At 34.3% G+C, this 9982-nt stretch overlaps 1 long non-coding RNA gene across 1 annotated transcript; it reads left to right on the top strand.

The window, feature by feature from the left end:
• The first annotated feature begins 320 nt into the window (after positions 1-320).
• On the top strand, positions 321-7809 carry LOC115439291 (uncharacterized). The gene is made up of 2 exons (XR_003938238.1): positions 321-602; positions 7766-7809. It is a non-coding gene; the product is annotated as an uncharacterized LOC115439291 (long non-coding RNA).
• The last annotated feature ends 2173 nt before the right edge of the window (positions 7810-9982 follow it).

Below are 9982 nucleotides of genomic sequence, written 5' to 3'. Positions count from 1 at the left end.
GGTGTGGGAGTAGGTTGTGGATTGTGTGATTAAAAGACAGGGCAGACGCAGACACACTCTCACACATTGCTTTCTAACTGTTAAGCCTCTAAAATGGGGGGTATGTATGTAAAAACAGCCGATACAAACAAAGGAATATCAACTAGTCAAACATGTATCGCAGTCAATAGGAAATGGCGTATATCCGCCATGGCACCTCTTCTTCTTCTTCTACTACTACTGTGCTTCTGCTTCTTCTTCGTGCTCAACAATGACGTAGCGCTGCTGCGTTAACACCCACGCGCTCCCCATAAACGTGCCCCGGGTATCATAAACCAGCCGTAGTTGAGTGAAAAGTTGTATTTTAGAGCCGTTTTGTTGGAAATAATGCTCAACTCGGCACTAGTTTGGTGTTTGAGAGACTATACATATTCATCCGCTTCGACATGAGTGTCAAGAGCAGCCAAGTACCCGGATGGACTGTCATGGCCGCCGTCGCTGTGGTTCCACCGAGAGGAGCAGAGGAAGGCAAATGTTGGAGCTGGGCGCTGTGGACGGCTTTACCTGCTTTTTATCATGTCGGACGTTAACGGGACGCCGCCTGAACTTCCATCGAGTTCACGGTAAGAAATTAGTCATTTACCGGAACTTTGAATATCTTCGCGTGGGTGTGGGGGGGCTTTATTTTGGTGTGAAATAACTGCTTATTAAAAGTCCACAACAGTTTACGGCATTAACGTGATGGAAGTGTTTTTAAAAACCCCACGACGCCTTCAATAACATGCTCAGCTTTTTGTTTTCCTCTCAAAACGGGTCAGTTCCACACTGATGCAGCGTCAGTCGCGTTTCCTAAACTTAACTAAACGCCATGGAGCCCACACTCTGGGGGAAAAAGTAACAACAAATTCAATTAAGGCGTCGTGTCGCGGTGTCCGCACCCGGGCTCGTGGTTCTGGGGTTCGGGTTGGGGGGAGATCCACGTCCCGGCTCGGACTTGCAGGAGTTGCAGTTTGGACCCGGTGCAACTTTTCCTCTCATCTCTCAGCTTCATTCGTGTGTGTCCCATCTGGGCCCACAGCTCCTACCTGTGTGCTGCCCAGGTGTCCACATCCTTACACTTTACATTTATTCAGCCCAACTCCACCTTTGCATCCTCACCCCCTGCACACTTTAACTTAACCTGATGCTGCAAATCCCAACTACTACCCCCCCACCTCCCCTCCTCCACCACCTACTCCAGTATGAACCATCCCAGTTGACAATGAAGTGAAGTAGCTGAAGCTGATAAAGTCATAAAAGCATGGCAGCCATTTTTCCTCCAACATGGCTCCCTATGTGACCCACTGTGTTGACAGCTGACAGACATATGAAGCTGCAGGCTCATAATAGCAGAACTCCTATTAGTTCTATAAATGTGTAATGAGCCATCGATGTGGTTAAGACTGCAGTTGCACATTTAAAGGCAAAAACGACCCTGTTGCATGTCCCTGCAGGGTCTGTTTGCTTCAATATCAGACATGGAAAAACCCTGTTCTTCATGCAAAGTCTGTTATTAGTGCAGGGTGACATGTTTGGAAGAGTTTACCTCCTGCTCATGTATGTGTTTCATCAGACTACACCAGGGGTCTCAAACATACCAAAACTGGCCTGCCAAAGGGTCCAATCCGGTCTGTGAAATACAAAAATTACACTACACATTATCCAATCCAACTTTATTTATAAAGCACTTTAAAAAAAACCACAGTGGACCAAAGTGCTGTACAGAAGACTAAAAGCACAATAAAAATGAATAAAAGCATTAAAAATAATAAAATAAAATAAAAATAGATAAATAAAACAAGCTAAAATATAAAAACCGAAACAAAATATCCACATTGCACATTGAAGATATTAACAATCAAGGATGTTAACCATAAAGACCCAGCCCTTCGTTTATGTCAGTTCCCAAATGAAATTTTCTCTCTATCTAACCTTTCTTATGTGATTTATCACCCTTTATTTATAATGTTATCCTCTGTATTTTGTGTTTTATCTGTATAACTCAAGTATTTTTCTGGAATTAACTCACAGATCCTGTAGATGTTCTTAAAAGTTCAGTTTAAAGTTGAAGATTATTCTTTCAAAAGCAGAGAAAACTGCAGAAAAAGTGACTTTTTCAGTCAAATCTATCATTAACTGAACGTAAAACATAAAGATCTAGAGCTGTTTTAGTGATGCAGGAGTTGCAGTTTGGACCCGGTGCAACTTTTCCTCTCATCTCTCAGCTTCATTTGTGTGTGTCCCATCTGGGCCCACAGCTCCTACCTGTGTGCTGCCCAGGTGTCCACATCCTTACACTTTACATTTATTCAGCCCAACTCCACCTTTGCATCCTCATCCCCCTGCACACTTTAACTTGATCTGATGCTGCAAATCCCAACTACACCCCCCACCACCACCTACTCCAGTATGAACCATCCCAGTTGACAATGAAGTGAAGTAGCTGAAGCTGATAAAGTCATAAAAGCATGGCAGCCATTTTTCCTCCAACATGGCTCCCTGTGTGACCCACTGTGTTGACAGCTGACAGACATATGAAGCTGCAGGCTCATAATAGCAGAACTCCTATTAGTTCTATAAATGTGTAATGAGCTGTCGATGTGGTTAAGACTGCAGTTGCACATTTAAAGGCAAAAACGACCCTGTTGCATGTCCCTGCAGGGTCTGTTTGCTTCAATATCAGACATGGAAAACCCTGTTCTTCATGCAAAGTCTGTTATTAGTGCAGGGTGACATGTTTGGAAGAGTTTACCTCCTGCTCATAGAACGGTAATGTATGTATTTTATCAGACTAGATCAGGGGTCTCAAACATGCCAAAACCAGCCCAACAAAGGGTCCAATCCAGCCTGCGGGATGAATTAGTGAAATACAAAAATTACACTGAAGATCTAATCCAATCCAACTTTATTTATAAAACACTTTTAAACTGTCCTGTCCTAGCACTTTCAAACGTTCCATTTTAAATGTATTATTATGGTTATTCTGTTGTTTTACTTGGTATTTTTATTTCACTGTTTTAATTGTACAGCTGTTTTTATGTCTTCTTAATCTATTCTTGTATTTTTAGTCTGTAGTTTTGCTTTTTAATCTTCTGTACGACACTGTTTGTAATTGTACAGCTGCTTTATGTCTTTAATCTATTCTTGAATTTTATTTATTTTGTATTTATTTATTTTAATTTTAGTTTTTCCCCTGTAAGTCGCTTTGTAAAAAAGCGTCTGCCAAATGCCTAAATGTAATGTAATGCAAAACAACCACAGTGGACCAAAGTGCTGTACAGAAGACAAGACAAGCACAATAAAAATGAATAAAAGCATTAAAAAAAATTAAAATCAAATAAAAATAGATAAATTAAACAAGTTAAAATATAAAACAGAAACAAAATGTCCGCATTGCACATTGAAGATATTAACAGTCAAGGATGTTAACCCATAAAGACCCAGCGCTTCTTTTATGTCCGTTCCCAAATGAAATTTTCTATCTAACCTTTCTTATGTTATTTATCACCCTTTATTTATAATGTTATCCTCTGTATTTTGTATTTTATCAGTATAAATCAAGTATTCTTCTGGAATTAACTCACAGATCCTGTAGATGTACATGAAAGTTCAGATTAAAGTTGAAGATTATTCTGTCATAAGCAGAGAAAACTGCAGAAAAAGTGACTTTTTCAGTCAAATCTATCTGTGTAACATGTGTGATGTGAGAGTACATAGACCTGTTCATACATGGATTAAACCTGGAGACCAGTTCTTTAGTTTAAACACAGACACTATTGAACAGGTCACTGCTGGATCTGGATCTGACCCTACATAGTTCTAATGTTTTATTCTGCAGTATATCTACATTTCCAGCTGTTAGAAGTGCATCAGTTAATTACAGTTGAAATATTTTATATTCTGCACTAACTGTACTTTAAATGTAATAATTATGCACAGTTTAGAAGAAGACAAAGACCTCACTGCAAAACTCTAAATCTTACCAAGTGTTTTTTTTTTTTTTCATTTCTAGTTCAAATATCTCCTCACACTTAAAGTAAGACAGAATCACCTAAAGAGGAACTTTTCAGTGAAATATAAGAACATATTTTTAGACAATAGATCTGGAAAATCTTAGCAAGATCATTTTCACTTGTTTCATTGGCACATTTTTTTTTTTTTGCTTAATACAAGATTTTTTTTTGTTTAATTAAAGCAAAAAAAATCTACCAAAGAAACGTGAAAATTCTCTTGGTAAGATTTTCTTGAAATCAGATTTTCCAGATCTATCGTCTAAAAATCAGTTCTTATATCTCACTGAAAAGTTACTCTGTAGGTGATTCTGTCTTGTTTTAAGTGTGATGAGATATTTCGACTAGAAATGACAAAAACACAATTGATAAGATTTAGAGTTTTGCAGTGCAGGTGTATTATATAGTGATAATATATTGTCTAGTATATATTGTACAAATTGCTGTTCTCATTTAGTGTCTTACTAGAGTATTTTAATATATTTGGTGAATGCATGTTTATTTATTTGTTTTTCTTTTTTTGCTGTATTGATCATTTCTTTTCTGCTACTTTTATTCGACTTGAATGGAGCGACTTTAACAGCCAATAATTTTCCTCTGGGATTAATGAAGTATTCTGATGCTGAAGTATGCATGTGCCATTATGCTATAACATAGCTCTAATGTTTTATTCTGCAGTAAATTAACAGTTCCAGCCGTTAGAAGTCCATCAGTTAATTGCAGTTGAAACATTAGCCTACTTTATGTTCTGCACCAACTGTACTTTAAATCTAATAATATTTGAATTATGGACAGTTTAGAGGAAGAAAAAGACATGTTTATTAGTAGAAAATGTTGAAATGTGTAAAAATATTGACACAAATTCGTAAACCCTTTCATGATATAAAAAAATTCAACAGAAATAAAAAATTAAAGCCATTGCAGAAGATGAATGACACTAAAATAATGAATAAATAATGCCAAAATGTTATTTATAGTTATTTCACCACTGTTTTAATATAAAAGTGAAGAGACTATTATGTCAATTATTGCAACACTGTGATTATGTAAGAACTGTTACAGGCCTGGGGCTGAGACTAACTTATTATTTTCAGTGTCTTTTAGTCCGTTAGTTTTCTTATTGATTTGTTTTGTCAGAAGGTGGTGAAAAGTGTTTCCTCAAATGTTTCTTTCCTTACCAGGTTAGAGAATTTCAGTTTAATGTCATGTAGAAGGAAAGAAAACAGAAAATATTCACATTTTAACAGGCTGAATCATTACAATAAGTAATAATAAGGTTGTTTTTTTTTTACATTTGTACACATTCAGGGACATGGGATTATTATGCAGAGGTCTGTCAGAGCACAAGTATAAAAGACTAAAAGATACAATCAGAATAAAAGTTATAAGATATAAGCTGCATTAAAGAAATCTGTGAATTTAGACTTTCTTAAAACTTCAAATTAACTCTTTACCAAACTGTTTCTCCATTAATTTAAGTGGAATGGATTAATTATTTCAGCTGAAGTGTGCACTCACCTCTGACCACGGGTTATTTTAACTTTATAATAATTCAAAGAGTATCTTCCATTGAATAGACTTAATGTTCAAATGTATGTTTTTGTTTTAATTTCTGTGTTATTTAATGTTCCATTTTTGCAAAAATTCTGTATGTTTGTTGGTGTTTTTAGCAAAAAGCGTCATGTTTTGTATCAGTATCTTGAGGCTGAACCAACCCTGTAGTAATGAAACCTTCATTATACATGAAGAAATTCATATTTTTATGTGTTTTGTACTTTGAACACACCATGACAAGATATATGAGAAATATATGCAGCATTAAAAACAAAAGTGTCAGGATGAAACAGCTTCTACAAACTAAAGCATTCAGTATTTTGTCAGATCTACCTTTGCACATAATGTTTGTGTCTGTTTTATTCAGATAAGATGATATTAACTGCATTTACACCAGGTTTCAGTCTGTACACAGTCAAGTCCATTAATATTTGGACTAGAGATTGACTGATATTTGTTTTTCTAAGGTCGATGCAGATTTTATAAATTTGCAGGCATTTTGAGGCCAATGTTTAAGGCCAATTTTTTATTTATTTATTTATTCATTCATTTATTTTTTAAAGCACATTGACCAAAAATTCCATTGAAACACTCAAATAATTAAGATTTTATGCAGTGATATAAATGAAATGATTAATACACATAGTACTTTTTTTTTTTTTAACATTTATGAACTTCTAGTGCTGCCCACACAGGTGTCTCAATATCTTATAACATTTTACTTCTGATCAGATATCGGCTTTCAAAAAAGAAAAAAAAAATAAGGCCAGTATTGGAAAAAAGTCAATATATCAGCCGGCCGATATATTGGTCTGCCTCTAATTTGGACCCACACATATTTTATAGTTTTTCCTCTGTTCACTACAGTGGAGCTGAAATGAACCAATCCACATGTGATTAACATGTGGACTTTCAGCTTTAATTCAGGGAGTTTAACTAAAATATTGCATTCATTCTGCAGGAATTATCGTCATTTTAACCTATAAAGACCCAGAGGTACTTTTGTTAGTTCCCAAATGATTTGTTTTCTCTATATTTAATATTTCTTAAGTGATTTGTCACCATTTTTTATGAACAATCCTCTGTATTTTTCATTTTTCCAGTGAAAATCAGGTATTTTCCAATATTTAATGTACTGATCATATAGATATTCATTAAAGCTCAGGTTAAACTTGAGGGGTATTTTATGATACAACAGAAAACCAAGAAAAAGTGACTTTTTCAGGTCAAATATATCAATAACTCAAGATACAAACCTAGTGAGTCCATCCACTGTCATTGATCCGACTCCAGGGTTTTACTGGTGAATCATTGTTGTAGAAGATGACTGTGTTTCCATGGTAACTACGGAGCCTCTGAACATCCAAATGGGTCATATGTGATGACCATGAAAAGATGAATAACTGTATTTTACATCAATTATTGGCCTGTATTGATAGGATAATGGATCAACAGGTCTTAAACAGTTTTTTGATCAGTAGATGGTTCTGGTTGCTGGTGGATGTTTGGGTCTTTACCAGGTTAACTGTGGTGTCTGTCATTTGTTTTTGTTGTCTCCTTGAGGCTCAAAGTAATTGGACAAACTACAATTATTATAAGTATGAGGATTGTGTGCCACCAAACGTGGAGTTCCCTCCTGGAGATGCTTTCCAGGCCTTTGTTAATTTGGTTTAAATTGTTATCTTCACTTTATAATCTTAGTTTTTTGATAGTTTTTTATCCACAACTCTGATTTTAAATGTTCAACCTCTAAATTTCTAAAATATTTTTCTTACTCTGACTTTAAATAATAATTTTTTACCACGACTAACCATCTGCTTTCATCAAGAAAAATCTCCCATTAAAGTTTAAGGAAATATTGATGTTTATAAACTATATGGACATAAATGTTGGGACACATCATGTCTACAGCTGTCAGATGTCCTGTTCATGATGATCTGACATAAAAACATGAAATATTTCCTTAAACTTTAAATATGTATGTTTTCCTGCTACCTTTTATGATACTTGCAGCTGTAACACAATAATAATTTCCCCTGGGATTAATAAAAGTTTTGATTCTTGATTGGAGGTTAATTCAAAGCTCTGTAATGAATAAAGAGTTTATTTTTTACCTTTTGTCAAGAGGTGCTCACACAAAATTACACATTAAAAGTGTGTTTTGTTTTGTCTTTTTCTTCCAGGTCTTGAGGTGGCCTCTTCAAGTTCCTCAGTCCGAGTCTTCAGAGAAAACATGCATTGATGAGTTTTTTCCTTTTCTACAGGTAAGAAGCATATGTAAAAGATCTGCTTTTATGTCAAATATTTGAGTATAGTTTTAATTTATTACAATTAATTTTATATACCTAATATTTGGAACCAATAGTCACTTTTAAAGTCTTTAAAAAGGTTTGTTAAGCATCTTGTGGTATTTATGCAATAATTATATACATTTTTCAAATCGGATTTAATATTTTTTGTGTGTTTTTTGACCTTTTGTGTTGATATAGTAGGTTAAAATGAAAAAAATAATAGGCAGATGAGATAGATGAAGTTATGCTAATAAAAAAAAGATACCAAACATGGGTATAGTAAACATTTCTTTTTATAGTATATAAAGGTAAAATCAAAGTACTGAAAAATGGCCAAAATAGGCTCAGACCCCTAAGGGCTAAATGTGGAGGAAAAACTTCACTAGGAAGTCACTCCAAAAGGCCTATGTTGTTAAGGGTTAATGTATTTACAGTAACAATGTAATAATAACAACAAATAATTGTGATGAATAAAAATTACAATGGACCAAACCAGAATGAAGCCATGTCTTATTATGATGGGTTTGTCCTGACGGTATCACTAAAGCGCTAAATCCAACTGGTTTGTATCAGTAATCAACAACATGAAACATATTTATTATTATTATATTATTATTATAAGGGATCATACGGGTGCTTGAAATCCTTAAAAATGCTTGAATTACAATGTTGTGTTTTCAAGCTCTGTAAAGTGCTTGAATTTCCGTTTAAGTGTTTTCAAGAGCTAGAATTTGGCCTTGAAAAATGGTACTTATTATTATTATTATTATTATTATTATTATTATTATTATTATTATTATTACAAGGATCATACGGGTGCTTGAAATCCTTGAAATGCTGAATTACAATGTTGTTGTCAAACTCTGTAAAGTGCTTGAATTTCAATTTAAGTGCTTTCAATTATAGCCAAAGCTACTTACACAGAGGTGATCATTTTACAAAAATAAAACTTTATGTCAAAAAAGTAAATTCCAGGTGTTCTCAGGTCGACTCCAGGTACATTTTTATCTGAATCTTTTTCTCGGTGCGAGTGTGTCTGAAGAACGTCAAGTGGCTCCCTTTTTTTTTTTGGATCAAACTTTGTGTCGTCCTTTAATTTCTAAACTTTTTGCGCTTATGAAACATGATTTTAGATGTTTATTACATAAAACAATGTACATCTTTGTGATTAAAAAGTGGAAAAATAATCATGAGTGTATGTATTCCTGTGGATATGGATTTTACTCCAGCAATAAGGTGAGAATGACCCTAAAAAATACTGGCAAAGTGCTTGAATTTGACCTTTGGCTAAAACTTTGCATTCTCCTTTAATTTCTAAACTTTTGCACCTATGAAACATAATTTAGATGCTGCAGCATAATACAATGTTACATCATTAGTCGTTTTTCCATTGGACATCTGCACAAAACTTTACCGATATTTACTAAATGTTGAAAAAACAGAAGTGCATAATGTCAGTTTTTCCATTAAATCACAAATGCAATGATTTGTTTGTTTATTATTGCAACAGTGACACGAGAAGTCATTCCATAAACATGGCAACAAACGTAATATGGTGTTGATTTACAGATATATTCATTCTTATATATATTACCCCTCTATCTCGTATTAATTAACAAGTGATTGGGTTTCCTGATGTGTCCACACCATACCGCGATATGCTTCTCTTCTTCTCGCTTGTTGTAACGTACGTCATCTATTTTTTTAATTCACTGACTAGTTGTGAAAAAAAGGTCTTTCCGTTGTAGTTTCACGTGATATACCATTTGCACTACGCCTGAAAAACCACCTCTTGCCAGCACAAAAACCTTTTATCGAAAAATGAGACTTTTAGCGAAATTGATGTTTTTCCATTATGTAAATTTTTATGCACAAGTTATATTTGCGCAATTTGAGGGTCAATGGAAAAGTGATTACTGTGATAAAAGTGAAAAAATAATCATGAATATATGTATTTATGTATTTACCCCAGCAATAAGGTGAGAATTACCCTGAAGTGCTTGAATTTCACCTTGAAAAATGTGTACAAACCCTATATTATTATTATTATTATTATTATTATTATTATTATTATTATTATTATTATTATTATTATGTGTATATCTTTTC

The sequence above is a fragment of the Sphaeramia orbicularis genome, chromosome 19 (genome assembly GCF_902148855.1).
Source record: "Sphaeramia orbicularis chromosome 19, fSphaOr1.1, whole genome shotgun sequence".
Lineage (NCBI taxonomy): Eukaryota > Metazoa > Chordata > Actinopteri > Kurtiformes > Apogonidae > Sphaeramia > Sphaeramia orbicularis.
This window is presented reverse-complemented; position numbering and strand designations above follow the sequence as displayed.